This window comes from Pimephales promelas, chromosome 2 (genome assembly GCF_988280905.1).
Source record: "Pimephales promelas chromosome 2, fPimPro1.hap1.1, whole genome shotgun sequence".
NCBI classification, from domain to species: domain Eukaryota; kingdom Metazoa; phylum Chordata; class Actinopteri; order Cypriniformes; family Leuciscidae; genus Pimephales; species Pimephales promelas.
This window is the reverse complement of record NC_142770.1, coordinates 28,789,032-28,815,542: the sequence shown is the minus strand read 5'-3', so window position 1 is coordinate 28,815,542 and position 26,511 is coordinate 28,789,032. Positions and strand designations below refer to the sequence as shown.

Sequence of the window (26,511 nt, the reverse complement as noted above, 5' to 3'; positions counted from 1 at the left end):
ATACCCGAAAATCTCGCCAGCGCGACCACCCAATCCGAGGCATGCATCTTGTTCGGCTCGAGCCAAGGATTCCGGTGATGTAAGACACTTGGGTCTGCGACCGACGGTCGAGGAGTTACGAGCCATTTCGTACTTTTGATCGCTGCAGCGCCACCTTGGGGCCGATCGGGGCGAGCCTTGGTGAGGTTGTAGTACCGGGCCGGTCCTACCATCCCTCAGAGTTTCAAGTCTCTACCACGGACGCTTTGGTCTGCCCGCTCACTTTTAAGGCGGAATGTTGATGATCCAAAATCCCAGGTTGCACTCCAGAGTGTCGTGCTGTGCACTCTGTTGTGATCCATTTTCGGTGTCAACCAATCTGAGCTGAGCTTGTTTGCCGGCGACCTTAGACCCTCTCGCCGCGGCCCAGGTGGGCGTGGCCTTTGCCGGCTCCCCCGCCTCGGCGTCGCTGCGTCATCGCTTCTCGGCCTTTTGGCTAAGATCAAGTGTAGTATCTGTTCTTATCAGTTTAATATCTGATACGTGCCCTACCCGGGCACCACATATTAAATTGATTTTTGGTCCTGGGAGATGGCATAGGGGCTTGCTCCGTCCACTCCACGCATCGACCCGGTATTGCAGTACTTCTGGGAACGGTGCACCCTCCTAAAGTGTTCAATGAAAGAAATGTAGTGGTCTTGTGTGGCAGAAGGTGATAATGGAGCTAGTGTGAGTGGGTGTTGTAGGTGATCATGTGCTATACTAGCCTGGGTAGAATTGTGGTGTAAAAACAAGACAAAAAGGAACCCCTGTTCCTCTGTCAGTTTAACATCTGATCCGTCCACTATTCGGGGACGGCGCATTATGTACATTTATGGCTCATGGAGCCGGATGCGGAGCGTGCAAAAAAAAAAAAAAAAAAAAAAGCCCCTTTTTTGACTGGCAAACCGCTGGTGAGGATTGGGGAGAGGGGCAGGGTGCTTCTGACTGAAGGCCTGGGAATTCATACTTACCTGGCAGGGGAGACACCATGATCAGGAAGGTGGTTCACCCAGGGCGAGGCTCGGCCATTGCACTCTGGGTTGTGCTGACCCCTGCGAATTCCCCAAATGTGGGAATCTCGACTGCATAATTTATGGTAGTGGGGGACTGCGTTCGCGCTCTCCCCTGGACAACACTGGTTAAAAGGGCAGATTGTTAAAGCTCCACTTGAGGTTCTTTTGTTTTGTTTTTTTTCTCCACTTCTTCAATATCCAGAGGCAGTCCAGAGAGTTGAACTGCGGCGGTTGCTCGAGAGATACGAAACAGTCTAGGACCGGTCTGTGTGAGGAGGGTTTTCTTTTTTCTCCTCAATTCTTCAAATAGTCTCCAATATTTGACGGACGACTTAGTTCACAGCAGTTGTCCTGGAGGCAAAGTTGTTCGGAATGAGGAGTTCTATCATGTGGTATGAAAACATTGTGCACGTGTGAAACGTCACGTGATATTCAGCCACCCATGTTGTGTTTTTTTCTGTTTACAGCGCCACCAAGTGGCCAGTCGCCGCATTCCTCTTCACGTGACCACGGGCTGAGCCCGTACACAGGTGTACCGAGTTGGGTGCAATTGTCTCATTCCGTTGGAGAGTTATAGCCGTTTAAGTAAAGCCCGCCTCGCCCACCCCCAACGTTTTGGCGTACCGTCGCCAACGTGGATGGAAATTCCAACTGTTTCCCGATCCCTGTTGGCAGTCAGACTCCAGAGAATCTTTCTGCACCGGTTTGGGTCAGATCGGGCAAAAAACCTAGGACTAGTGTGCAAAAGTAGGTTTTTCAGAAAATCCAAAATACCCGAAAATCTCGCCAGCGCGACCACCCAATCCGAGGCATGCATCTTGTTCGGCTCGAGCCAAGGATTCCGGTGATGTAAGACACTTGGGTCTGCGACCGACGGTCGAGGAGTTACGAGCCATTTCGTACTTTTGATCGCTGCAGCGCCACCTTGGGGCCGATCGGGGCGAGCCTTGGTGAGGTTGTAGTACCGGGCCGGTCCTACCATCCCTCAGAGTTTCAAGTCTCTACCACGGACGCTTTGGTCTGCCCGCTCACTTTTAAGGCGGAATGTTGATGATCCAAAATCCCAGGTTGCACTCCAGAGTGTCGTGCTGTGCACTCTGTTGTGATCCATTTTCGGTGTCAACCAATCTGAGCTGAGCTTGTTTGCCGGCGACCTTAGACCCTCTCGCCGCGGCCCAGGTGGGCGTGGCCTTTGCCGGCTCCCCCGCCTCGGCGTCGCTGCGTCATCGCTTCTCGGCCTTTTGGCTAAGATCAAGTGTAGTATCTGTTCTTATCAGTTTAATATCTGATACGTGCCCTACCCGGGCACCACATATTAAATTGATTTTTGGTCCTGGGAGATGGCATAGGGGCTTGCTCCGTCCACTCCACGCATCGACCCGGTATTGCAGTACTTCTGGGAACGGTGCACCCTCCTAAAGTGTTCAATGAAAGAAATGTAGTGGTCTTGTGTGGCAGAAGGTGATAATGGAGCTAGTGTGAGTGGGTGTTGTAGGTGATCATGTGCTATACTAGCCTGGGTAGAATTGTGGTGTAAAAACAAGACAAAAAGGAACCCCTGTTCCTCTGTCAGTTTAACATCTGATCCGTCCACTATTCGGGGACGGCGCATTATGTACATTTATGGCTCATGGAGCCGGATGCGGAGCGTGCAAAAAAAAAAAAAAAAAAAAAAAGCCCCTTTTTTGACTGGCAAACCGCTGGTGAGGATTGGGGAGAGGGGCAGGGTGCTTCTGACTGAAGGCCTGGGAATTCATACTTACCTGGCAGGGGAGACACCATGATCAGGAAGGTGGTTCACCCAGGGCGAGGCTCGGCCATTGCACTCTGGGTTGTGCTGACCCCTGCGAATTCCCCAAATGTGGGAATCTCGACTGCATAATTTATGGTAGTGGGGGACTGCGTTCGCGCTCTCCCCTGGACAACACTGGTTAAAAGGGCAGATTGTTAAAGCTCCACTTGAGGTTCTTTTGTTTTGTTTTTTTTCTCCACTTCTTCAATATCCAGAGGCAGTCCAGAGAGTTGAACTGCGGCGGTTGCTCGAGAGATACGAAACAGTCTAGGACCGGTCTGTGTGAGGAGGGTTTTCTTTTTTCTCCTCAATTCTTCAAATAGTCTCCAATATTTGACGGACGACTTAGTTCACAGCAGTTGTCCTGGAGGCAAAGTTGTTCGGAATGAGGAGTTCTATCATGTGGTATGAAAACATTGTGCACGTGTGAAACGTCACGTGATATTCAGCCACCCATGTTGTGTTTTTTTCTGTTTACAGCGCCACCAAGTGGCCAGTCGCCGCATTCCTCTTCACGTGACCACGGGCTGAGCCCGTACACAGGTGTACCGAGTTGGGTGCAATTGTCTCATTCCGTTGGAGAGTTATAGCCGTTTAAGTAAAGCCCGCCTCGCCCACCCCCAACGTTTTGGCGTACCGTCGCCAACGTGGATGGAAATTCCAACTGTTTCCCGATCCCTGTTGGCAGTCAGACTCCAGAGAATCTTTCTGCACCGGTTTGGGTCAGATCGGGCAAAAAACCTAGGACTAGTGTGCAAAAGTAGGTTTTTCAGAAAATCCAAAATACCCGAAAATCTCGCCAGCGCGACCACCCAATCCGAGGCATGCATCTTGTTCGGCTCGAGCCAAGGATTCCGGTGATGTAAGACACTTGGGTCTGCGACCGACGGTCGAGGAGTTACGAGCCATTTCGTACTTTTGATCGCTGCAGCGCCACCTTGGGGCCGATCGGGGCGAGCCTTGGTGAGGTTGTAGTACCGGGCCGGTCCTACCATCCCTCAGAGTTTCAAGTCTCTACCACGGACGCTTTGGTCTGCCCGCTCACTTTTAAGGCGGAATGTTGATGATCCAAAATCCCAGGTTGCACTCCAGAGTGTCGTGCTGTGCACTCTGTTGTGATCCATTTTCGGTGTCAACCAATCTGAGCTGAGCTTGTTTGCCGGCGACCTTAGACCCTCTCGCCGCGGCCCAGGTGGGCGTGGCCTTTGCCGGCTCCCCCGCCTCGGCGTCGCTGCGTCATCGCTTCTCGGCCTTTTGGCTAAGATCAAGTGTAGTATCTGTTCTTATCAGTTTAATATCTGATACGTGCCCTACCCGGGCACCACATATTAAATTGATTTTTGGTCCTGGGAGATGGCATAGGGGCTTGCTCCGTCCACTCCACGCATCGACCCGGTATTGCAGTACTTCTGGGAACGGTGCACCCTCCTAAAGTGTTCAATGAAAGAAATGTAGTGGTCTTGTGTGGCAGAAGGTGATAATGGAGCTAGTGTGAGTGGGTGTTGTAGGTGATCATGTGCTATACTAGCCTGGGTAGAATTGTGGTGTAAAAACAAGACAAAAAGGAACCCCTGTTCCTCTGTCAGTTTAACATCTGATCCGTCCACTATTCGGGGACGGCGCATTATGTACATTTATGGCTCATGGAGCCGGATGCGGAGCGTGCAAAAAAAAAAAAAAAAAAAAAAAGCCCCTTTTTTGACTGGCAAACCGCTGGTGAGGATTGGGGAGAGGGGCAGGGTGCTTCTGACTGAAGGCCTGGGAATTCATACTTACCTGGCAGGGGAGACACCATGATCAGGAAGGTGGTTCACCCAGGGCGAGGCTCGGCCATTGCACTCTGGGTTGTGCTGACCCCTGCGAATTCCCCAAATGTGGGAATCTCGACTGCATAATTTATGGTAGTGGGGGACTGCGTTCGCGCTCTCCCCTGGACAACACTGGTTAAAAGGGCAGATTGTTAAAGCTCCACTTGAGGTTCTTTTGTTTTGTTTTTTTTCTCCACTTCTTCAATATCCAGAGGCAGTCCAGAGAGTTGAACTGCGGCGGTTGCTCGAGAGATACGAAACAGTCTAGGACCGGTCTGTGTGAGGAGGGTTTTCTTTTTTCTCCTCAATTCTTCAAATAGTCTCCAATATTTGACGGACGACTTAGTTCACAGCAGTTGTCCTGGAGGCAAAGTTGTTCGGAATGAGGAGTTCTATCATGTGGTATGAAAACATTGTGCACGTGTGAAACGTCACGTGATATTCAGCCACCCATGTTGTGTTTTTTTCTGTTTACAGCGCCACCAAGTGGCCAGTCGCCGCATTCCTCTTCACGTGACCACGGGCTGAGCCCGTACACAGGTGTACCGAGTTGGGTGCAATTGTCTCATTCCGTTGGAGAGTTATAGCCGTTTAAGTAAAGCCCGCCTCGCCCACCCCCAACGTTTTGGCGTACCGTCGCCAACGTGGATGGAAATTCCAACTGTTTCCCGATCCCTGTTGGCAGTCAGACTCCAGAGAATCTTTCTGCACCGGTTTGGGTCAGATCGGGCAAAAAACCTAGGACTAGTGTGCAAAAGTAGGTTTTTCAGAAAATCCAAAATACCCGAAAATCTCGCCAGCGCGACCACCCAATCCGAGGCATGCATCTTGTTCGGCTCGAGCCAAGGATTCCGGTGATGTAAGACACTTGGGTCTGCGACCGACGGTCGAGGAGTTACGAGCCATTTCGTACTTTTGATCGCTGCAGCGCCACCTTGGGGCCGATCGGGGCGAGCCTTGGTGAGGTTGTAGTACCGGGCCGGTCCTACCATCCCTCAGAGTTTCAAGTCTCTACCACGGACGCTTTGGTCTGCCCGCTCACTTTTAAGGCGGAATGTTGATGATCCAAAATCCCAGGTTGCACTCCAGAGTGTCGTGCTGTGCACTCTGTTGTGATCCATTTTCGGTGTCAACCAATCTGAGCTGAGCTTGTTTGCCGGCGACCTTAGACCCTCTCGCCGCGGCCCAGGTGGGCGTGGCCTTTGCCGGCTCCCCCGCCTCGGCGTCGCTGCGTCATCGCTTCTCGGCCTTTTGGCTAAGATCAAGTGTAGTATCTGTTCTTATCAGTTTAATATCTGATACGTGCCCTACCCGGGCACCACATATTAAATTGATTTTTGGTCCTGGGAGATGGCATAGGGGCTTGCTCCGTCCACTCCACGCATCGACCCGGTATTGCAGTACTTCTGGGAACGGTGCACCCTCCTAAAGTGTTCAATGAAAGAAATGTAGTGGTCTTGTGTGGCAGAAGGTGATAATGGAGCTAGTGTGAGTGGGTGTTGTAGGTGATCATGTGCTATACTAGCCTGGGTAGAATTGTGGTGTAAAAACAAGACAAAAAGGAACCCCTGTTCCTCTGTCAGTTTAACATCTGATCCGTCCACTATTCGGGGACGGCGCATTATGTACATTTATGGCTCATGGAGCCGGATGCGGAGCGTGCAAAAAAAAAAAAAAAAAAAAAAGCCCCTTTTTTGACTGGCAAACCGCTGGTGAGGATTGGGGAGAGGGGCAGGGTGCTTCTGACTGAAGGCCTGGGAATTCATACTTACCTGGCAGGGGAGACACCATGATCAGGAAGGTGGTTCACCCAGGGCGAGGCTCGGCCATTGCACTCTGGGTTGTGCTGACCCCTGCGAATTCCCCAAATGTGGGAATCTCGACTGCATAATTTATGGTAGTGGGGGACTGCGTTCGCGCTCTCCCCTGGACAACACTGGTTAAAAGGGCAGATTGTTAAAGCTCCACTTGAGGTTCTTTTGTTTTGTTTTTTTTCTCCACTTCTTCAATATCCAGAGGCAGTCCAGAGAGTTGAACTGCGGCGGTTGCTCGAGAGATACGAAACAGTCTAGGACCGGTCTGTGTGAGGAGGGTTTTCTTTTTTCTCCTCAATTCTTCAAATAGTCTCCAATATTTGACGGACGACTTAGTTCACAGCAGTTGTCCTGGAGGCAAAGTTGTTCGGAATGAGGAGTTCTATCATGTGGTATGAAAACATTGTGCACGTGTGAAACGTCACGTGATATTCAGCCACCCATGTTGTGTTTTTTTCTGTTTACAGCGCCACCAAGTGGCCAGTCGCCGCATTCCTCTTCACGTGACCACGGGCTGAGCCCGTACACAGGTGTACCGAGTTGGGTGCAATTGTCTCATTCCGTTGGAGAGTTATAGCCGTTTAAGTAAAGCCCGCCTCGCCCACCCCCAACGTTTTGGCGTACCGTCGCCAACGTGGATGGAAATTCCAACTGTTTCCCGATCCCTGTTGGCAGTCAGACTCCAGAGAATCTTTCTGCACCGGTTTGGGTCAGATCGGGCAAAAAACCTAGGACTAGTGTGCAAAAGTAGGTTTTTCAGAAAATCCAAAATACCCGAAAATCTCGCCAGCGCGACCACCCAATCCGAGGCATGCATCTTGTTCGGCTCGAGCCAAGGATTCCGGTGATGTAAGACACTTGGGTCTGCGACCGACGGTCGAGGAGTTACGAGCCATTTCGTACTTTTGATCGCTGCAGCGCCACCTTGGGGCCGATCGGGGCGAGCCTTGGTGAGGTTGTAGTACCGGGCCGGTCCTACCATCCCTCAGAGTTTCAAGTCTCTACCACGGACGCTTTGGTCTGCCCGCTCACTTTTAAGGCGGAATGTTGATGATCCAAAATCCCAGGTTGCACTCCAGAGTGTCGTGCTGTGCACTCTGTTGTGATCCATTTTCGGTGTCAACCAATCTGAGCTGAGCTTGTTTGCCGGCGACCTTAGACCCTCTCGCCGCGGCCCAGGTGGGCGTGGCCTTTGCCGGCTCCCCCGCCTCGGCGTCGCTGCGTCATCGCTTCTCGGCCTTTTGGCTAAGATCAAGTGTAGTATCTGTTCTTATCAGTTTAATATCTGATACGTGCCCTACCCGGGCACCACATATTAAATTGATTTTTGGTCCTGGGAGATGGCATAGGGGCTTGCTCCGTCCACTCCACGCATCGACCCGGTATTGCAGTACTTCTGGGAACGGTGCACCCTCCTAAAGTGTTCAATGAAAGAAATGTAGTGGTCTTGTGTGGCAGAAGGTGATAATGGAGCTAGTGTGAGTGGGTGTTGTAGGTGATCATGTGCTATACTAGCCTGGGTAGAATTGTGGTGTAAAAACAAGACAAAAAGGAACCCCTGTTCCTCTGTCAGTTTAACATCTGATCCGTCCACTATTCGGGGACGGCGCATTATGTACATTTATGGCTCATGGAGCCGGATGCGGAGCGTGCAAAAAAAAAAAAAAAAAAAAAAAGCCCCTTTTTTGACTGGCAAACCGCTGGTGAGGATTGGGGAGAGGGGCAGGGTGCTTCTGACTGAAGGCCTGGGAATTCATACTTACCTGGCAGGGGAGACACCATGATCAGGAAGGTGGTTCACCCAGGGCGAGGCTCGGCCATTGCACTCTGGGTTGTGCTGACCCCTGCGAATTCCCCAAATGTGGGAATCTCGACTGCATAATTTATGGTAGTGGGGGACTGCGTTCGCGCTCTCCCCTGGACAACACTGGTTAAAAGGGCAGATTGTTAAAGCTCCACTTGAGGTTCTTTTGTTTTGTTTTTTTTCTCCACTTCTTCAATATCCAGAGGCAGTCCAGAGAGTTGAACTGCGGCGGTTGCTCGAGAGATACGAAACAGTCTAGGACCGGTCTGTGTGAGGAGGGTTTTCTTTTTTCTCCTCAATTCTTCAAATAGTCTCCAATATTTGACGGACGACTTAGTTCACAGCAGTTGTCCTGGAGGCAAAGTTGTTCGGAATGAGGAGTTCTATCATGTGGTATGAAAACATTGTGCACGTGTGAAACGTCACGTGATATTCAGCCACCCATGTTGTGTTTTTTTCTGTTTACAGCGCCACCAAGTGGCCAGTCGCCGCATTCCTCTTCACGTGACCACGGGCTGAGCCCGTACACAGGTGTACCGAGTTGGGTGCAATTGTCTCATTCCGTTGGAGAGTTATAGCCGTTTAAGTAAAGCCCGCCTCGCCCACCCCCAACGTTTTGGCGTACCGTCGCCAACGTGGATGGAAATTCCAACTGTTTCCCGATCCCTGTTGGCAGTCAGACTCCAGAGAATCTTTCTGCACCGGTTTGGGTCAGATCGGGCAAAAAACCTAGGACTAGTGTGCAAAAGTAGGTTTTTCAGAAAATCCAAAATACCCGAAAATCTCGCCAGCGCGACCACCCAATCCGAGGCATGCATCTTGTTCGGCTCGAGCCAAGGATTCCGGTGATGTAAGACACTTGGGTCTGCGACCGACGGTCGAGGAGTTACGAGCCATTTCGTACTTTTGATCGCTGCAGCGCCACCTTGGGGCCGATCGGGGCGAGCCTTGGTGAGGTTGTAGTACCGGGCCGGTCCTACCATCCCTCAGAGTTTCAAGTCTCTACCACGGACGCTTTGGTCTGCCCGCTCACTTTTAAGGCGGAATGTTGATGATCCAAAATCCCAGGTTGCACTCCAGAGTGTCGTGCTGTGCACTCTGTTGTGATCCATTTTCGGTGTCAACCAATCTGAGCTGAGCTTGTTTGCCGGCGACCTTAGACCCTCTCGCCGCGGCCCAGGTGGGCGTGGCCTTTGCCGGCTCCCCCGCCTCGGCGTCGCTGCGTCATCGCTTCTCGGCCTTTTGGCTAAGATCAAGTGTAGTATCTGTTCTTATCTGATAAGGTAAGGTCGCCGGCAAACAAGCTCAGCTCAGATTGGTTGACACCGAAAATGGATCACAACAGAGTGCACAGCACGACACTCTGGAGTGCAACCTGGGATTTTGGATCATCAACATTCCGCCTTAAAAGTGAGCGGGCAGACCAAAGCGTCCGTGGTAGAGACTTGAAACTCTGAGGGATGGTAGGACCGGCCCGGTACTACAACCTCACCAAGGCTCGCCCCGATCGGCCCCAAGGTGGCGCTGCAGCGATCAAAAGTACGAAATGGCTCGTAACTCCTCGACCGTCGGTCGCAGACCCAAGTGTCTTACATCACCGGAATCCTTGGCTCGAGCCGAACAAGATGCATGCCTCGGATTGGGTGGTCGCGCTGGCGAGATTTTCGGGTATTTTGGATTTTCTGAAAAACCTACTTTTGCACACTAGTCCTAGGTTTTTTGCCCGATCTGACCCAAACCGGTGCAGAAAGATTCTCTGGAGTCCGACTGCCAACAGGGATTGGGAAACAGTTGGAATTTCCATCCACGTTGGCGACGGTACGCCAAAACGTTGGGGGTGGGCGAGGCGGGCTTTACTTAAACGGCTATAACTCTCCAACGGAATGAGACAATTGCACCCAACTCGGTACACCTGTGTACGGGCTCAGCCCGTGGTCACGTGAAGAGGAATGCGGCGACTGGCCACTTGGTGGCGCTGTAAACAGAAAAAAACACAACATGGGTGGCTGTATATCACGTGACGTTTCACACGTGCACAATGTTTTCATAGCACATGATAGAACTCCTCATTCCGAACAACTTTGCCTCCAGGACAACTGCTGTGAACCAAGTCGTCCGTCAAATATTGGAGACTATTTGAAGAATTGAGGAGAAAAAAGAAAACCCTCCTCACACAGACCGGTCCTAGACTGTTTCGTATCTCTCGAGCAACCGCCGCAGTTCAACTCTCTGGACTGCCTCTGGATATTGAAGAAGTGGAGAAAAAAAAACAAAAAACAAAAGAACCTCAAGTGGAGCTTTAACAATCTGCCCTTTTAACCAGTGTTGTCCAGGGGAGAGCGCGAACGCAGTCCCCCACTACCATAAATTATGCAGTCGAGATTCCCACATTTGGGGAATTCGCAGGGGTCAGCACAACCCAGAGTGCAATGGCCGAGCCTCGCCCTGGGTGAACCACCTTCCTGATCATGGTGTCTCCCCTGCCAGGTAAGTATGAATTCCCAGGCCTTCAGTCAGAAGCACCCTGCCCCTCTCCCCAATCCTCACCAGCGGTTTGCCAGTCAAAAAAGGGGCTTTTTTTTTTTTTTTTTTTTTTTGCACGCTCCGCATCCGGCTCCATGAGCCATAAATGTACATAATGCGCCGTCCCCGAATAGTGGACGGATCAGATGTTAAACTGACAGAGGAACAGGGGTTCCTTTTTGTCTTGTTTTTACACCACAATTCTACCCAGGCTAGTATAGCACATGATCACCTACAACACCCACTCACACTAGCTCCATTATCACCTTCTGCCACACAAGACCACTACATTTCTTTCATTGAACACTTTAGGAGGGTGCACCGTTCCCAGAAGTACTGCAATACCGGGTCGATGCGTGGAGTGGACGGAGCAAGCCCCTATGCCATCTCCCAGGACCAAAAATCAATTTAATATGTGGTGCCCGGGTAGGGCACGTATCAGATATTAAACTGATAAGAACAGATACTACACTTGATCTTAGCCAAAAGGCCGAGAAGCGATGACGCAGCGACGCCGAGGCGGGGGAGCCGGCAAAGGCCACGCCCACCTGGGCCGCGGCGAGAGGGTCTAAGGTCGCCGGCAAACAAGCTCAGCTCAGATTGGTTGACACCGAAAATGGATCACAACAGAGTGCACAGCACGACACTCTGGAGTGCAACCTGGGATTTTGGATCATCAACATTCCGCCTTAAAAGTGAGCGGGCAGACCAAAGCGTCCGTGGTAGAGACTTGAAACTCTGAGGGATGGTAGGACCGGCCCGGTACTACAACCTCACCAAGGCTCGCCCCGATCGGCCCCAAGGTGGCGCTGCAGCGATCAAAAGTACGAAATGGCTCGTAACTCCTCGACCGTCGGTCGCAGACCCAAGTGTCTTACATCACCGGAATCCTTGGCTCGAGCCGAACAAGATGCATGCCTCGGATTGGGTGGTCGCGCTGGCGAGATTTTCGGGTATTTTGGATTTTCTGAAAAACCTACTTTTGCACACTAGTCCTAGGTTTTTTGCCCGATCTGACCCAAACCGGTGCAGAAAGATTCTCTGGAGTCCGACTGCCAACAGGGATCGGGAAACAGTTGGAATTTCCATCCACGTTGGCGACGGTACGCCAAAACGTTGGGGGTGGGCGAGGCGGGCTTTACTTAAACGGCTATAACTCTCCAACGGAATGAGACAATTGCACCCAACTCGGTACACCTGTGTACGGGCTCAGCCCGTGGTCACGTGAAGAGGAATGCGGCGACTGGCCACTTGGTGGCGCTGTAAACAGAAAAAAACACAACATGGGTGGCTGTATATCACGTGACGTTTCACACGTGCACAATGTTTTCATAGCACATGATAGAACTCCTCATTCCGAACAACTTTGCCTCCAGGACAACTGCTGTGAACCAAGTCGTCCGTCAAATATTGGAGACTATTTGAAGAATTGAGGAGAAAAAAGAAAACCCTCCTCACACAGACCGGTCCTAGACTGTTTCGTATCTCTCGAGCAACCGCCGCAGTTCAACTCTCTGGACTGCCTCTGGATATTGAAGAAGTGGAGAAAAAAAAACAAAAAACAAAAGAACCTCAAGTGGAGCTTTAACAATCTGCCCTTTTAACCAGTGTTGTCCAGGGGAGAGCGCGAACGCAGTCCCCCACTACCATAAATTATGCAGTCGAGATTCCCACATTTGGGGAATTCGCAGGGGTCAGCACAACCCAGAGTGCAATGGCCGAGCCTCGCCCTGGGTGAACCACCTTCCTGATCATGGTGTTTCCCCTGCCAGGTAAGTATGAATTCCCAGGCCTTCAGTCAGAAGCACCCTGCCCCTCTCCCCAATCCTCACCAGCGGTTTGCCAGTCAAAAAAGGGGCTTTTTTTTTTTTTTTTTTTTTTTGCACGCTCCGCATCCGGCTCCATGAGCCATAAATGTACATAATGCGCCGTCCCCGAATAGTGGACGGATCAGATGTTAAACTGACAGAGGAACAGGGGTTCCTTTTTGTCTTGTTTTTACACCACAATTCTACCCAGGCTAGTATAGCACATGATCACCTACAACACCCACTCACACTAGCTCCATTATCACCTTCTGCCACACAAGACCACTACATTTCTTTCATTGAACACTTTAGGAGGGTGCACCGTTCCCAGAAGTACTGCAATACCGGGTCGATGCGTGGAGTGGACGGAGCAAGCCCCTATGCCATCTCCCAGGACCAAAAATCAATTTAATATGTGGTGCCCGGGTAGGGCACGTATCAGATATTAAACTGATAAGAACAGATACTACACTTGATCTTAGCCAAAAGGCCGAGAAGCGATGACGCAGCGACGCCGAGGCGGGGGAGCCGGCAAAGGCCACGCCCACCTGGGCCGCGGCGAGAGGGTCTAAGGTCGCCGGCAAACAAGCTCAGCTCAGATTGGTTGACACCGAAAATGGATCACAACAGAGTGCACAGCACGACACTCTGGAGTGCAACCTGGGATTTTGGATCATCAACATTCCGCCTTAAAAGTGAGCGGGCAGACCAAAGCGTCCGTGGTAGAGACTTGAAACTCTGAGGGATGGTAGGACCGGCCCGGTACTACAACCTCACCAAGGCTCGCCCCGATCGGCCCCAAGGTGGCGCTGCAGCGATCAAAAGTACGAAATGGCTCGTAACTCCTCGACCGTCGGTCGCAGACCCAAGTGTCTTACATCACCGGAATCCTTGGCTCGAGCCGAACAAGATGCATGCCTCGGATTGGGTGGTCGCGCTGGCGAGATTTTCGGGTATTTTGGATTTTCTGAAAAACCTACTTTTGCACACTAGTCCTAGGTTTTTTGCCCGATCTGACCCAAACCGGTGCAGAAAGATTCTCTGGAGTCTGACTGCCAACAGGGATCGGGAAACAGTTGGAATTTCCATCCACGTTGGCGACGGTACGCCAAAACGTTGGGGGTGGGCGAGGCGGGCTTTACTTAAACGGCTATAACTCTCCAACGGAATGAGACAATTGCACCCAACTCGGTACACCTGTGTACGGGCTCAGCCCGTGGTCACGTGAAGAGGAATGCGGCGACTGGCCACTTGGTGGCGCTGTAAACAGAAAAAAACACAACATGGGTGGCTGAATATCACGTGACGTTTCACACGTGCACAATGTTTTCATACCACATGATAGAACTCCTCATTCCGAACAACTTTGCCTCCAGGACAACTGCTGTGAACTAAGTCGTCCGTCAAATATTGGAGACTATTTGAAGAATTGAGGAGAAAAAAGAAAACCCTCCTCACACAGACCGGTCCTAGACTGTTTCGTATCTCTCGAGCAACCGCCGCAGTTCAACTCTCTGGACTGCCTCTGGATATTGAAGAAGTGGAGAAAAAAAACAAAACAAAAGAACCTCAAGTGGAGCTTTAACAATCTGCCCTTTTAACCAGTGTTGTCCAGGGGAGAGCGCGAACGCAGTCCCCCACTACCATAAATTATGCAGTCGAGATTCCCACATTTGGGGAATTCGCAGGGGTCAGCACAACCCAGAGTGCAATGGCCGAGCCTCGCCCTGGGTGAACCACCTTCCTGATCATGGTGTCTCCCCTGCCAGGTAAGTATGAATTCCCAGGCCTTCAGTCAGAAGCACCCTGCCCCTCTCCCCAATCCTCACCAGCGGTTTGCCAGTCAAAAAAGGGGCTTTTTTTTTTTTTTTTTTTTTTGCACGCTCCGCATCCGGCTCCATGAGCCATAAATGTACATAATGCGCCGTCCCCGAATAGTGGACGGATCAGATGTTAAACTGACAGAGGAACAGGGGTTCCTTTTTGTCTTGTTTTTACACCACAATTCTACCCAGGCTAGTATAGCACATGATCACCTACAACACCCACTCACACTAGCTCCATTATCACCTTCTGCCACACAAGACCACTACATTTCTTTCATTGAACACTTTAGGAGGGTGCACCGTTCCCAGAAGTACTGCAATACCGGGTCGATGCGTGGAGTGGACGGAGCAAGCCCCTATGCCATCTCCCAGGACCAAAAATCAATTTAATATGTGGTGCCCGGGTAGGGCACGTATCAGATATTAAACTGATAAGAACAGATACTACACTTGATCTTAGCCAAAAGGCCGAGAAGCGATGACGCAGCGACGCCGAGGCGGGGGAGCCGGCAAAGGCCACGCCCACCTGGGCCGCGGCGAGAGGGTCTAAGGTCGCCGGCAAACAAGCTCAGCTCAGATTGGTTGACACCGAAAATGGATCACAACAGAGTGCACAGCACGACACTCTGGAGTGCAACCTGGGATTTTGGATCATCAACATTCCGCCTTAAAAGTGAGCGGGCAGACCAAAGCGTCCGTGGTAGAGACTTGAAACTCTGAGGGATGGTAGGACCGGCCCGGTACTACAACCTCACCAAGGCTCGCCCCGATCGGCCCCAAGGTGGCGCTGCAGCGATCAAAAGTACGAAATGGCTCGTAACTCCTCGACCGTCGGTCGCAGACCCAAGTGTCTTACATCACCGGAATCCTTGGCTCGAGCCGAACAAGATGCATGCCTCGGATTGGGTGGTCGCGCTGGCGAGATTTTCGGGTATTTTGGATTTTCTGAAAAACCTACTTTTGCACACTAGTCCTAGGTTTTTTGCCCGATCTGACCCAAACCGGTGCAGAAAGATTCTCTGGAGTCTGACTGCCAACAGGGATCGGGAAACAGTTGGAATTTCCATCCACGTTGGCGACGGTACGCCAAAACGTTGGGGGTGGGCGAGGCGGGCTTTACTTAAACGGCTATAACTCTCCAACGGAATGAGACAATTGCACCCAACTCGGTACACCTGTGTACGGGCTCAGCCCGTGGTCACGTGAAGAGGAATGCGGCGACTGGCCACTTGGTGGCGCTGTAAACAGAAAAAAACACAACATGGGTGGCTGAATATCACGTGACGTTTCACACGTGCACAATGTTTTCATACCACATGATAGAACTCCTCATTCCGAACAACTTTGCCTCCAGGACAACTGCTGTGAACTAAGTCGTCCGTCAAATATTGGAGACTATTTGAAGAATTGAGGAGAAAAAAGAAAACCCTCCTCACACAGACCGGTCCTAGACTGTTTCGTATCTCTCGAGCAACCGCCGCAGTTCAACTCTCTGGACTGCCTCTGGATATTGAAGAAGTGGAGAAAAAAAACAAAACAAAAGAACCTCAAGTGGAGCTTTAACAATCTGCCCTTTTAACCAGTGTTGTCCAGGGGAGAGCGCGAACGCAGTCCCCCACTACCATAAATTATGCAGTCGAGATTCCCACATTTGGGGAATTCGCAGGGGTCAGCACAACCCAGAGTGCAATGGCCGAGCCTCGCCCTGGGTGAACCACCTTCCTGATCATGGTGTCTCCCCTGCCAGGTAAGTATGAATTCCCAGGCCTTCAGTCAGAAGCACCCTGCCCCTCTCCCCAATCCTCACCAGCGGTTTGCCAGTCAAAAAAGGGGCTTTTTTTTTTTTTTTTTTTTTTTGCACGCTCCGCATCCGGCTCCATGAGCCATAAATGTACATAATGCGCCGTCCCCGAATAGTGGACGGATCAGATGTTAAACTGACAGAGGAACAGGGGTTCCTTTTTGTCTTGTTTTTACACCACAATTCTACCCAGGCTAGTATAGCACATGATCACCTACAACACCCACTCACACTAGCTCCATTATCACCTTCTGCCACACAAGACCACTACATTTCTTTCATTGAACACTTTAGGAGGGTGCACCGTTCCCAGAAGTACTGCAATACCGGGTCGATGCGTGGAGTGGACGGAGCAAGCCCCTATGCCATCTCCCAGGACCAAAAATCAATTTAATATGTGGTGCCCGGGTAGGGCACGTATCAGATATTAAACTGATAAGAACAGATACTACACTTGATCTTAGCCAAAAGGCCGAGAAGCGATGACGCAGCGACGCCGAGGCGGGGGAGCCGGCAAAGGCCACGCCCACCTGGGCCGCGGCGAGAGGGTCTAAGGTCGCCGGCAAACAAGCTCAGCTCAGATTGGTTGACACCGAAAATGGATCACAACAGAGTGCACAGCACGACACTCTGGAGTGCAACCTGGGATTTTGGATCATCAACATTCCGCCTTAAAAGTGAGCGGGCAGACCAAAGCGTCCGTGGTAGAGACTTGAAACTCTGAGGGATGGTAGGACCGGCCCGGTACTACAACCTCACCAAGGCTCGCCCCGATCGGCCCCAAGGTGGCGCTGCAGCGATCAAAAGTACGAAATGGCTCGTAACTCCTCGACCGTCGGTCGCAGACCCAAGTGTCTTACATCACCGGAATCCTTGGCTCGAGCCGAACAAGATGCATGCCTCGGATTGGGTGGTCGCGCTGGCGAGATTTTCGGGTATTTTGGATTTTCTGAAAAACCTACTTTTGCACACTAGTCCTAGGTTTTTTGCCCGATCTGACCCAAACCGGTGCAGAAAGATTCTCTGGAGTCTGACTGCCAACAGGGATCGGGAAACAGTTGGAATTTCCATCCACGTTGGCGACGGTACGCCAAAACGTTGGGGGTGGGCGAGGCGGGCTTTACTTAAACGGCTATAACTCTCCAACGGAATGAGACAATTGCACCCAACTCGGTACACCTGTGTACGGGCTCAGCCCGTGGTCACGTGAAGAGGAATGCGGCGACTGGCCACTTGGTGGCGCTGTAAACAGAAAAAAACACAACATGGGTGGCTGAATATCACGTGACGTTTCACACGTGCACAATGTTTTCATACCACATGATAGAACTCCTCATTCCGAACAACTTTGCCTCCAGGACAACTGCTGTGAACTAAGTCGTCCGTCAAATATTGGAGACTATTTGAAGAATTGAGGAGAAAAAAGAAAACCCTCCTCACACAGACCGGTCCTAGACTGTTTCGTATCTCTCGAGCAACCGCCGCAGTTCAACTCTCTGGACTGCCTCTGGATATTGAAGAAGTGGAGAAAAAAAACAAAACAAAAGAACCTCAAGTGGAGCTTTAACAATCTGCCCTTTTAACCAGTGTTGTCCAGGGGAGAGCGCGAACGCAGTCCCCCACTACCATAAATTATGCAGTCGAGATTCCCACATTTGGGGAATTCGCAGGGGTCAGCACAACCCAGAGTGCAATGGCCGAGCCTCGCCCTGGGTGAACCACCTTCCTGATCATGGTGTCTCCCCTGCCAGGTAAGTATGAATTCCCAGGCCTTCAGTCAGAAGCACCCTGCCCCTCTCCCCAATCCTCACCAGCGGTTTGCCAGTCAAAAAAGGGGCTTTTTTTTTTTTTTTTTTTTTTTGCACGCTCCGCATCCGGCTCCATGAGCCATAAATGTACATAATGCGCCGTCCCCGAATAGTGGACGGATCAGATGTTAAACTGACAGAGGAACAGGGGTTCCTTTTTGTCTTGTTTTTACACCACAATTCTACCCAGGCTAGTATAGCACATGATCACCTACAACACCCACTCACACTAGCTCCATTATCACCTTCTGCCACACAAGACCACTACATTTCTTTCATTGAACACTTTAGGAGGGTGCACCGTTCCCAGAAGTACTGCAATACCGGGTCGATGCGTGGAGTGGACGGAGCAAGCCCCTATGCCATCTCCCAGGACCAAAAATCAATTTAATATGTGGTGCCCGGGTAGGGCACGTATCAGATATTAAACTGATAAGAACAGATACTACACTTGATCTTAGCCAAAAGGCCGAGAAGCGATGACGCAGCGACGCCGAGGCGGGGGAGCCGGCAAAGGCCACGCCCACCTGGGCCGCGGCGAGAGGGTCTAAGGTCGCCGGCAAACAAGCTCAGCTCAGATTGGTTGACACCGAAAATGGATCACAACAGAGTGCACAGCACGACACTCTGGAGTGCAACCTGGGATTTTGGATCATCAACATTCCGCCTTAAAAGTGAGCGGGCAGACCAAAGCGTCCGTGGTAGAGACTTGAAACTCTGAGGGATGGTAGGACCGGCCCGGTACTACAACCTCACCAAGGCTCGCCCCGATCGGCCCCAAGGTGGCGCTGCAGCGATCAAAAGTACGAAATGGCTCGTAACTCCTCGACCGTCGGTCGCAGACCCAAGTGTCTTACATCACCGGAATCCTTGGCTCGAGCCGAACAAGATGCATGCCTCGGATTGGGTGGTCGCGCGGCGAGATTTTCGGGTATTTTGGATTTTCTGAAAAACCTACTTTTGCACACTAGTCCTAGGTTTTTTGCCCGATCTGACCCAAACCGGTGCAGAAAGATTCTCTGGAGTCTGACTGCCAACAGGGATCGGGAAACAGTTGGAATTTCCATCCACGTTGGCGACGGTACGCCAAAACGTTGGGGGTGGGCGAGGCGGGCTTTACTTAAACGGCTATAACTCTCCAACGGAATGAGACGATTGCACCCAACTCGGTACACCTGTGTACGGGCTCAGCCCGTGGTCACGTGAAGAGGAATGCGGCGACTGGCCACTTGGTGGCGCTGTAAACAGAAAAAAACACAACATGGGTGGCTGAATATCACGTGACGTTTCACACGTGCACAATGTTTTCATACCACATGATAGAACTCCTCATTCCGAACAACTTTGCCTCCAGGACAACTGCTGTGAACTAAGTCGTCCGTCAAATATTGGAGACTATTTGAAGAATTGAGGAGAAAAAAGAAAACCCTCCTCACACAGACCGGTCCTAGACTGTTTCGTATCTCTCGAGCAACCGCCGCAGTTCAACTCTCTGGACTGCCTCTGGATATTGAAGAAGTGGAGAAAAAAAACAAAACAAAAGAACCTCAAGTGGAGCTTTAACAATCTGCCCTTTTAACCAGTGTTGTCCAGGGGAGAGCGCGAACGCAGTCCCCCACTACCATAAATTATGCAGTCGAGATTCCCACATTTGGGGAATTCGCAGGGGTCAGCACAACCCAGAGTGCAATGGCCGAGCCTCGCCCTGGGTGAACCACCTTCCTGATCATGGTGTCTCCCCTGCCAGGTAAGTATGAATTCCCAGGCCTTCAGTCAGAAGCACCCTGCCCCTCTCCCCAATCCTCACCAGCGGTTTGCCAGTCAAAAAAGGGGCTTTTTTTTTTTTTTTTTTTTTTTGCACGCTCCGCATCCGGCTCCATGAGCCATAAATGTACATAATGCGCCGTCCCCGAATAGTGGACGGATCAGATGTTAAACTGACAGAGGAACAGGGGTTCCTTTTTGTCTTGTTTTTACACCACAATTCTACCCAGGCTAGTATAGCACATGATCACCTACAACACCCACTCACACTAGCTCCATTATCACCTTCTGCCACACAAGACCACTACATTTCTTTCATTGAACACTTTAGGAGGGTGCACCGTTCCCAGAAGTACTGCAATACCGGGTCGATGCGTGGAGTGGACGGAGCAAGCCCCTATGCCATCTCCCAGGACCAAAAATCAATTTAATATGTGGTGCCCGGGTAGGGCACGTATCAGATATTAAACTGATAAGAACAGATACTACACTTGATCTTAGCCAAAAGGCCGAGAAGCGATGACGCAGCGACGCCGAGGCGGGGGAGCCGGCAAAGGCCACGCCCACCTGGGCCGCGGCGAGAGGGTCTAAGGTCGCCGGCAAACAAGCTCAGCTCAGATTGGTTGACACCGAAAATGGATCACAACAGAGTGCACAGCACGACACTCTGGAGTGCAACCTGGGATTTTGGATCATCAACATTCCGCCTTAAAAGTGAGCGGGCAGACCAAAGCGTCCGTGGTAGAGACTTGAAACTCTGAGGGATGGTAGGACCGGCCCGGTACTACAACCTCACCAAGGCTCGCCCCGATCGGCCCCAAGGTGGCGCTGCAGCGATCAAAAGTACGAAATGGCTCGTAACTCCTCGACCGTCGGTCGCAGACCCAAGTGTCTTACATCACCGGAATCCTTGGCTCGAGCCGAACAAGATGCATGCCTCGGATTGGGTGGTCGCGCTGGCGAGATTTTCGGGTATTTTGGATTTTCTGAAAAACCTACTTTTGCACACTAGTCCTAGGTTTTTTGCCCGATCTGACCCAAACCGGTGCAGAAAGATTCTCTGGAGTCTGACTGCCAACAGGGATCGGGAAACAGTTGGAATTTCCATCCACGTTGGCGACGGTACGCCAAAACGTTGGGGGTGGGCGAGGCGGGCTTTACTTAAACGGCTATAACTCTCCAACGGAATGAGACAATTGCACCCAACTCGGTACACCTGTGTACGGGCTCAGCCCGTGGTCACGTGAAGAGGAATGCGGCGACTGGCCACTTGGTGGCGCTGTAAACAGAAAAAAACACAACATGGGTGGCTGAATATCACGTGACGTTTCACACGTGCACAATGTTTTCATACCACATGATAGAACTCCTCATTCCGAACAACTTTGCCTCCAGGACAACTGCTGTGAACTAAGTCGTCCGTCAAATATTGGAGACTATTTGAAGAATTGAGGAGAAAAAAGAAAACCCTCCTCACACAGACCGGTCCTAGACTGTTTCGTATCTCTCGAGCAACCGCCGCAGTTCAACTCTCTGGACTGCCTCTGGATATTGAAGAAGTGGAGAAAAAAAACAAAACAAAAGAACCTCAAGTGGAGCTTTAACAATCTGCCCTTTTAACCAGTGTTGTCCAGGGGAGAGCGCGAACGCAGTCCCCCACTACCATAAATTATGCAGTCGAGATTCCCACATTTGGGGAATTCGCAGGGGTCAGCACAACCCAGAGTGCAATGGCCGAGCCTCGCCCTGGGTGAACCACCTTCCTGATCATGGTGTCTCCCCTGCCAGGTAAGTATGAATTCCCAGGCCTTCAGTCAGAAGCACCCTGCCCCTCTCCCCAATCCTCACCAGCGGTTTGCCAGTCAAAAAAGGGGCTTTTTTTTTTTTTTTTTTTTTTGCACGCTCCGCATCCGGCTCCATGAGCCATAAATGTACATAATGCGCCGTCCCCGAATAGTGGACGGATCAGATGTTAAACTGACAGAGGAACAGGGGTTCCTTTTTGTCTTGTTTTTACACCACAATTCTACCCAGGCTAGTATAGCACATGATCACCTACAACACCCACTCACACTAGCTCCATTATCACCTTCTGCCACACAAGACCACTACATTTCTTTCATTGAACACTTTAGGAGGGTGCACCGTTCCCAGAAGTACTGCAATACCGGGTCGATGCGTGGAGTGGACGGAGCAAGCCCCTATGCCATCTCCCAGGACCAAAAATCAATTTAATATGTGGTGCCCGGGTAGGGCACGTATCAGATATTAAACTGATAAGAACAGATACTACACTTGATCTTAGCCAAAAGGCCGAGAAGCGATGACGCAGCGACGCCGAGGCGGGGGAGCCGGCAAAGGCCACGCCCACCTGGGCCGCGGCGAGAGGGTCTAAGGTCGCCGGCAAACAAGCTCAGCTCAGATTGGTTGACACCGAAAATGGATCACAACAGAGTGCACAGCACGACACTCTGGAGTGCAACCTGGGATTTTGGATCATCAACATTCCGCCTTAAAAGTGAGCGGGCAGACCAAAGCGTCCGTGGTAGAGACTTGAAACTCTGAGGGATGGTAGGACCGGCCCGGTACTACAACCTCACCAAGGCTCGCCCCGATCGGCCCCAAGGTGGCGCTGCAGCGATCAAAAGTACGAAATGGCTCGTAACTCCTCGACCGTCGGTCGCAGACCCAAGTGTCTTACATCACCGGAATCCTTGGCTCGAGCCGAACAAGATGCATGCCTCGGATTGGGTGGTCGCGCGGCGAGATTTTCGGGTATTTTGGATTTTCTGAAAAACCTACTTTTGCACACTAGTCCTAGGTTTTTTGCCCGATCTGACCCAAACCGGTGCAGAAAGATTCTCTGGAGTCTGACTGCCAACAGGGATCGGGAAACAGTTGGAATTTCCATCCACGTTGGCGACGGTACGCCAAAACGTTGGGGGTGGGCGAGGCGGGCTTTACTTAAACGGCTATAACTCTCCAACGGAATGAGACGATTGCACCCAACTCGGTACACCTGTGTACGGGCTCAGCCCGTGGTCACGTGAAGAGGAATGCGGCGACTGGCCACTTGGTGGCGCTGTAAACAGAAAAAAACACAACATGGGTGGCTGAATATCACGTGACGTTTCACACGTGCACAATGTTTTCATACCACATGATAGAACTCCTCATTCCGAACAACTTTGCCTCCAGGACAACTGCTGTGAACTAAGTCGTCCGTCAAATATTGGAGACTATTTGAAGAATTGAGGAGAAAAAAGAAAACCCTCCTCACACAGACCGGTCCTAGACTGTTTCGTATCTCTCGAGCAACCGCCGCAGTTCAACTCTCTGGACTGCCTCTGGATATTGAAGAAGTGGAGAAAAAAAACAAAACAAAAGAACCTCAAGTGGAGCTTTAACAATCTGCCCTTTTAACCAGTGTTGTCCAGGGGAGAGCGCGAACGCAGTCCCCCACTACCATAAATTATGCAGTCGAGATTCCCACATTTGGGGAATTCGCAGGGGTCAGCACAACCCAGAGTGCAATGGCCGAGCCTCGCCCTGGGTGAACCACCTTCCTGATCATGGTGTCTCCCCTGCCAGGTAAGTATGAATTCCCAGGCCTTCAGTCAGAAGCACCCTGCCCCTCTCCCCAATCCTCACCAGCGGTTTGCCAGTCAAAAAAGGGGCTTTTTTTTTTTTTTTTTTTTTTTGCACGCTCCGCATCCGGCTCCATGAGCCATAAATGTACATAATGCGCCGTCCCCGAATAGTGGACGGATCAGATGTTAAACTGACAGAGGAACAGGGGTTCCTTTTTGTCTTGTTTTTACACCACAATTCTACCCAGGCTAGTATAGCACATGATCACCTACAACACCCACTCACACTAGCTCCATTATCACCTTCTGCCACACAAGACCACTACATTTCTTTCATTGAACACTTTAGGAGGGTGCACCGTTCCCAGAAGTACTGCAATACCGGGTCGATGCGTGGAGTGGACGGAGCAAGCCCCTATGCCATCTCCCAGGACCAAAAATCAATTTAATATGTGGTGCCCGGGTAGGGCACGTATCAGATATTAAACTGATAAGAACAGATACTACACTTGATCTTAGCCAAAAGGCCGAGAAGCGATGACGCAGCGACGCCGAGGCGGGGGAGCCGGCAAAGGCCACGCCCACCTGGGCCGCGGCGAGAGGGTCTAAGGTCGCCGGCAAACAAGCTCAGCTCAGATTGGTTGACACCGAAAATGGATCACAACAGAGTGCACAGCACGACACTCTGGAGTGCAACCTGGGATTTTGGATCATCAACATTCCGCCTTAAAAGTGAGCGGGCAGACCAAAGCGTCCGTGGTAGAGACTTGAAACTCTGAGGGATGGTAGGACCGGCCCGGTACTACAACCTCACCAAGGCTCGCCCCGATCGGCCCCAAGGTGGCGCTGCAGCGATCAAAAGTACGAAATGGCTCGTAACTCCTCGACCGTCGGTCGCAGACCCAAGTGTCTTACATCACCGGAATCCTTGGCTCGAGCCGAACAAGATGCATGCCTCGGATTGGGTGGTCGCGCTGGCGAGATTTTCGGGTATTTTGGATTTTCTGAAAAACCTACTTTTGCACACTAGTCCTAGGTTTTTTGCCCGATCTGACCCAAACCGGTGCAGAAAGATTCTCTGGAGTCCGACTGCCAACAGGGATCGGGAAACAGTTGGAATTTCCATCCACGTTGGCGACGGTACGCCAAAACGTTGGGGGTGGGCGAGGCGGGCTTTACTTAAACGGCTATAACTCTCCAACGGAATGAGACAATTGCACCCAACTCGGTACACCTGTGTACGGGCTCAGCCCGTGGTCACGTGAAGAGGAATGCGGCGACTGGCCACTTGGTGGCGCTGTAAACAGAAAAAAACACAACATGGGTGGCTGTATATCACGTGACGTTTCACACGTGCACAATGTTTTCATAGCACATGATAGAACTCCTCATTCCGAACAACTTTGCCTCCAGGACAACTGCTGTGAACCAAGTCGTCCGTCAAATATTGGAGACTATTTGAAGAATTGAGGAGAAAAAAGAAAACCCTCCTCACACAGACCGGTCCTAGACTGTTTCGTATCTCTCGAGCAACCGCCGCAGTTCAACTCTCTGGACTGCCTCTGGATATTGAAGAAGTGGAGAAAAAAAACAAAAAACAAAAGAACCTCAAGTGGAGCTTTAACAATCTGCCCTTTTAACCAGTGTTGTCCAGGGGAGAGCGCGAACGCAGTCCCCCACTACCATAAATTATGCAGTCGAGATTCCCACATTTGGGGAATTCGCAGGGGTCAGCACAACCCAGAGTGCAATGGCCGAGCCTCGCCCTGGGTGAACCACCTTCCTGATCATGGTGTCTCCCCTGCCAGGTAAGTATGAATTCCCAGGCCTTCAGTCAGAAGCACCCTGCCCCTCTCCCCAATCCTCACCAGCGGTTTGCCAGTCAAAAAAGGGGCTTTTTTTTTTTTTTTTTTTTTTTGCACGCTCCGCATCCGGCTCCATGAGCCATAAATGTACATAATGCGCCGTCCCCGAATAGTGGACGGATCAGATGTTAAACTGACAGAGGAACAGGGGTTCCTTTTTGTCTTGTTTTTACACCACAATTCTACCCAGGCTAGTATAGCACATGATCACCTACAACACCCACTCACACTAGCTCCATTATCACCTTCTGCCACACAAGACCACTACATTTCTTTCATTGAACACTTTAGGAGGGTGCACCGTTCCCAGAAGTACTGCAATACCGGGTCGATGCGTGGAGTGGACGGAGCAAGCCCCTATGCCATCTCCCAGGACCAAAAATCAATTTAATATGTGGTGCCCGGGTAGGGCACGTATCAGATATTAAACTGATAAGAACAGATACTACACTTGATCTTAGCCAAAAGGCCGAGAAGCGATGACGCAGCGACGCCGAGGCGGGGGAGCCGGCAAAGGCCACGCCCACCTGGGCCGCGGCGAGAGGGTCTAAGGTCGCCGGCAAACAAGCTCAGCTCAGATTGGTTGACACCGAAAATGGATCACAACAGAGTGCACAGCACGACACTCTGGAGTGCAACCTGGGATTTTGGATCATCAACATTCCGCCTTAAAAGTGAGCGGGCAGACCAAAGCGTCCGTGGTAGAGACTTGAAACTCTGAGGGATGGTAGGACCGGCCCGGTACTACAACCTCACCAAGGCTCGCCCCGATCGGCCCCAAGGTGGCGCTGCAGCGATCAAAAGTACGAAATGGCTCGTAACTCCTCGACCGTCGGTCGCAGACCCAAGTGTCTTACATCACCGGAATCCTTGGCTCGAGCCGAACAAGATGCATGCCTCGGATTGGGTGGTCGCGCTGGCGAGATTTTCGGGTATTTTGGATTTTCTGAAAAACCTACTTTTGCACACTAGTCCTAGGTTTTTTGCCCGATCTGACCCAAACCGGTGCAGAAAGATTCTCTGGAGTCTGACTGCCAACAGGGATCGGGAAACAGTTGGAATTTCCATCCACGTTGGCGACGGTACGCCAAAACGTTGGGGGTGGGCGAGGCGGGCTTTACTTAAACGGCTATAACTCTCCAACGGAATGAGACAATTGCACCCAACTCGGTACACCTGTGTACGGGCTCAGCCCGTGGTCACGTGAAGAGGAATGCGGCGACTGGCCACTTGGTGGCGCTGTAAACAGAAAAAAACACAACATGGGTGGCTGA

At 51.3% G+C, this 26,511-nt stretch overlaps 28 non-coding genes and 1 pseudogene across 28 annotated transcripts; 11 read left to right on the top strand and 18 right to left on the bottom strand.

The window, feature by feature from the left end:
- Positions 1–455: 455 nt before the first annotated feature.
- LOC148996812 (U2 spliceosomal RNA) lies at positions 456–646 on the top strand. The gene has a single exon (XR_016149128.1). It is a non-coding gene; the product is annotated as a U2 spliceosomal RNA (small nuclear RNA).
- Positions 647–984: 338 nt separating this feature from the next.
- LOC148996811 (U1 spliceosomal RNA) lies at positions 985–1,149 on the top strand. Its single transcript, XR_016150508.1, has one exon. It is a non-coding gene; the product is annotated as a U1 spliceosomal RNA (small nuclear RNA).
- A 1,110-nt stretch (positions 1,150–2,259) lies between these two features.
- Positions 2,260–2,450, top strand: LOC148996810 (U2 spliceosomal RNA). The gene has a single exon (XR_016149127.1). It is a non-coding gene; the product is annotated as a U2 spliceosomal RNA (small nuclear RNA).
- Positions 2,451–2,789: 339 nt separating this feature from the next.
- LOC148996809 (U1 spliceosomal RNA) lies at positions 2,790–2,954 on the top strand. The gene has a single exon (XR_016150507.1). It is a non-coding gene; the product is annotated as a U1 spliceosomal RNA (small nuclear RNA).
- Positions 2,955–4,064: 1,110 nt separating this feature from the next.
- Positions 4,065–4,255, top strand: LOC148996808 (U2 spliceosomal RNA). Its single transcript, XR_016149124.1, has one exon. It is a non-coding gene; the product is annotated as a U2 spliceosomal RNA (small nuclear RNA).
- Positions 4,256–4,594: 339 nt separating this feature from the next.
- On the top strand, positions 4,595–4,759 carry LOC148996807 (U1 spliceosomal RNA). The gene has a single exon (XR_016150506.1). It is a non-coding gene; the product is annotated as a U1 spliceosomal RNA (small nuclear RNA).
- A 1,110-nt stretch (positions 4,760–5,869) lies between these two features.
- Positions 5,870–6,060, top strand: LOC148996806 (U2 spliceosomal RNA). Its single transcript, XR_016149123.1, has one exon. It is a non-coding gene; the product is annotated as a U2 spliceosomal RNA (small nuclear RNA).
- A 338-nt stretch (positions 6,061–6,398) lies between these two features.
- On the top strand, positions 6,399–6,563 carry LOC148996805 (U1 spliceosomal RNA). Its single transcript, XR_016150505.1, has one exon. It is a non-coding gene; the product is annotated as a U1 spliceosomal RNA (small nuclear RNA).
- A 1,110-nt stretch (positions 6,564–7,673) lies between these two features.
- On the top strand, positions 7,674–7,864 carry LOC148996804 (U2 spliceosomal RNA). The gene has a single exon (XR_016149121.1). It is a non-coding gene; the product is annotated as a U2 spliceosomal RNA (small nuclear RNA).
- A 339-nt stretch (positions 7,865–8,203) lies between these two features.
- On the top strand, positions 8,204–8,368 carry LOC148996803 (U1 spliceosomal RNA). Its single transcript, XR_016150504.1, has one exon. It is a non-coding gene; the product is annotated as a U1 spliceosomal RNA (small nuclear RNA).
- Positions 8,369–9,478: 1,110 nt separating this feature from the next.
- On the top strand, positions 9,479–9,583 carry LOC148996802 (U2 spliceosomal RNA; annotated as a pseudogene).
- A 999-nt stretch (positions 9,584–10,582) lies between these two features.
- Positions 10,583–10,747, bottom strand: LOC148996801 (U1 spliceosomal RNA). The gene has a single exon (XR_016150503.1). It is a non-coding gene; the product is annotated as a U1 spliceosomal RNA (small nuclear RNA).
- Positions 10,748–11,086: 339 nt separating this feature from the next.
- Positions 11,087–11,277, bottom strand: LOC148996800 (U2 spliceosomal RNA). The gene has a single exon (XR_016149119.1). It is a non-coding gene; the product is annotated as a U2 spliceosomal RNA (small nuclear RNA).
- Positions 11,278–12,390: 1,113 nt separating this feature from the next.
- LOC148996799 (U1 spliceosomal RNA) lies at positions 12,391–12,555 on the bottom strand. The gene has a single exon (XR_016147674.1). It is a non-coding gene; the product is annotated as a U1 spliceosomal RNA (small nuclear RNA).
- Positions 12,556–12,894: 339 nt separating this feature from the next.
- LOC148996798 (U2 spliceosomal RNA) lies at positions 12,895–13,085 on the bottom strand. Its single transcript, XR_016149118.1, has one exon. It is a non-coding gene; the product is annotated as a U2 spliceosomal RNA (small nuclear RNA).
- Positions 13,086–14,195: 1,110 nt separating this feature from the next.
- Positions 14,196–14,360, bottom strand: LOC148996797 (U1 spliceosomal RNA). The gene has a single exon (XR_016150500.1). It is a non-coding gene; the product is annotated as a U1 spliceosomal RNA (small nuclear RNA).
- A 338-nt stretch (positions 14,361–14,698) lies between these two features.
- Positions 14,699–14,889, bottom strand: LOC148996796 (U2 spliceosomal RNA). The gene has a single exon (XR_016149116.1). It is a non-coding gene; the product is annotated as a U2 spliceosomal RNA (small nuclear RNA).
- Positions 14,890–15,999: 1,110 nt separating this feature from the next.
- On the bottom strand, positions 16,000–16,164 carry LOC148996795 (U1 spliceosomal RNA). The gene has a single exon (XR_016150499.1). It is a non-coding gene; the product is annotated as a U1 spliceosomal RNA (small nuclear RNA).
- A 339-nt stretch (positions 16,165–16,503) lies between these two features.
- Positions 16,504–16,694, bottom strand: LOC148996794 (U2 spliceosomal RNA). The gene has a single exon (XR_016149114.1). It is a non-coding gene; the product is annotated as a U2 spliceosomal RNA (small nuclear RNA).
- Positions 16,695–17,804: 1,110 nt separating this feature from the next.
- Positions 17,805–17,969, bottom strand: LOC148996793 (U1 spliceosomal RNA). The gene has a single exon (XR_016150498.1). It is a non-coding gene; the product is annotated as a U1 spliceosomal RNA (small nuclear RNA).
- Positions 17,970–18,308: 339 nt separating this feature from the next.
- On the bottom strand, positions 18,309–18,499 carry LOC148996792 (U2 spliceosomal RNA). Its single transcript, XR_016149111.1, has one exon. It is a non-coding gene; the product is annotated as a U2 spliceosomal RNA (small nuclear RNA).
- A 1,109-nt stretch (positions 18,500–19,608) lies between these two features.
- On the bottom strand, positions 19,609–19,773 carry LOC148996791 (U1 spliceosomal RNA). The gene has a single exon (XR_016150497.1). It is a non-coding gene; the product is annotated as a U1 spliceosomal RNA (small nuclear RNA).
- A 339-nt stretch (positions 19,774–20,112) lies between these two features.
- LOC148996790 (U2 spliceosomal RNA) lies at positions 20,113–20,303 on the bottom strand. The gene has a single exon (XR_016149109.1). It is a non-coding gene; the product is annotated as a U2 spliceosomal RNA (small nuclear RNA).
- A 1,110-nt stretch (positions 20,304–21,413) lies between these two features.
- On the bottom strand, positions 21,414–21,578 carry LOC148996789 (U1 spliceosomal RNA). Its single transcript, XR_016150496.1, has one exon. It is a non-coding gene; the product is annotated as a U1 spliceosomal RNA (small nuclear RNA).
- A 338-nt stretch (positions 21,579–21,916) lies between these two features.
- LOC148996788 (U2 spliceosomal RNA) lies at positions 21,917–22,107 on the bottom strand. The gene has a single exon (XR_016149106.1). It is a non-coding gene; the product is annotated as a U2 spliceosomal RNA (small nuclear RNA).
- A 1,109-nt stretch (positions 22,108–23,216) lies between these two features.
- LOC148996787 (U1 spliceosomal RNA) lies at positions 23,217–23,381 on the bottom strand. Its single transcript, XR_016150495.1, has one exon. It is a non-coding gene; the product is annotated as a U1 spliceosomal RNA (small nuclear RNA).
- A 339-nt stretch (positions 23,382–23,720) lies between these two features.
- Positions 23,721–23,911, bottom strand: LOC148996786 (U2 spliceosomal RNA). The gene has a single exon (XR_016149103.1). It is a non-coding gene; the product is annotated as a U2 spliceosomal RNA (small nuclear RNA).
- A 1,112-nt stretch (positions 23,912–25,023) lies between these two features.
- Positions 25,024–25,188, bottom strand: LOC148996785 (U1 spliceosomal RNA). Its single transcript, XR_016150494.1, has one exon. It is a non-coding gene; the product is annotated as a U1 spliceosomal RNA (small nuclear RNA).
- Positions 25,189–25,527: 339 nt separating this feature from the next.
- On the bottom strand, positions 25,528–25,718 carry LOC148996784 (U2 spliceosomal RNA). Its single transcript, XR_016149101.1, has one exon. It is a non-coding gene; the product is annotated as a U2 spliceosomal RNA (small nuclear RNA).
- Between the last annotated feature and the right edge of the window lie 793 nt (positions 25,719–26,511).